Below are 739 nucleotides of genomic sequence, written 5' to 3'. Positions count from 1 at the left end.
TCGCGCCGCTTGCAAAACAAAACGCACGTGTAAGTAATATATTTACCGTGTTTTATTATTTTGCACGAGTGCGGTAAGTCATAGCTGGGTGCTCACGATTCACGGGTCCAGCGTCGGCGTTGTGGCGCGGCAAGCGTGCACTGGTGCGGTTGAGAGGGAGGGGTGGAAACCGCGTTAAACTCGTCTCCGTAGTTGAGAGGGAGCGGCCGAAGCAATGTACAATCGTCTTTGTAGTGGAGCTGGGAGGGGCAAGGATAAGGGACGAAGACCGGGGTAACATGTCGGATGCGATCATACCAGCACTAAAGCACCGGATCCCATCAGAACTCCGAACTTAAGCGTGCTTGGGCGAGAGTAGTACTAGGATGGGTGACCTCCTGGGAAGTCCTCGTGTTGCATTCCCTTTTTAATTTTTTTCGCGCCGCTTGCAAAACAAAACGCACGTGTAAGTAATATATTTACCGTGTTTTATTATTTTGCACGAGTGCGGTAAGTCATAGCTGGGTGCTCACGATTCACGGGTCCAGCATCAGCGTTGTGGCGCGGCAAGCGTGCACTGGTGCGGTTGAGAGGGAGGGGTGGAAACCGCGTTAAACTCGTCTCCGTAGTTGAGAGGGAGCGGCCAAAGCAATGTACAATCGTCTTTGTAGTGGAGCTGGGAGGGGCAAGGATAAGGGACGAAGACCGGGGTAACATGTCGGATGCGATCATACCAGCACTAAAGCACCGGATCCCATCA

The 739-nt window shown here is 52.6% G+C and overlaps 1 non-coding gene across 1 annotated transcript; it reads left to right on the top strand.

Moving 5' to 3' along the window:
* Positions 1–283: 283 nt before the first annotated feature.
* On the top strand, positions 284–402 carry LOC119344135. Its single transcript, XR_005166476.1, has one exon. It is a non-coding gene; the product is annotated as a 5S ribosomal RNA (ribosomal RNA).
* Positions 403–739: the final 337 nt, after the last annotated feature.

This window comes from Triticum dicoccoides, unplaced genomic scaffold, assembly GCF_002162155.2.
Source record: "Triticum dicoccoides isolate Atlit2015 ecotype Zavitan unplaced genomic scaffold, WEW_v2.0 scaffold154778, whole genome shotgun sequence".
Lineage (NCBI taxonomy): Eukaryota > Viridiplantae > Streptophyta > Magnoliopsida > Poales > Poaceae > Triticum > Triticum dicoccoides.
This window is presented reverse-complemented; position numbering and strand designations above follow the sequence as displayed.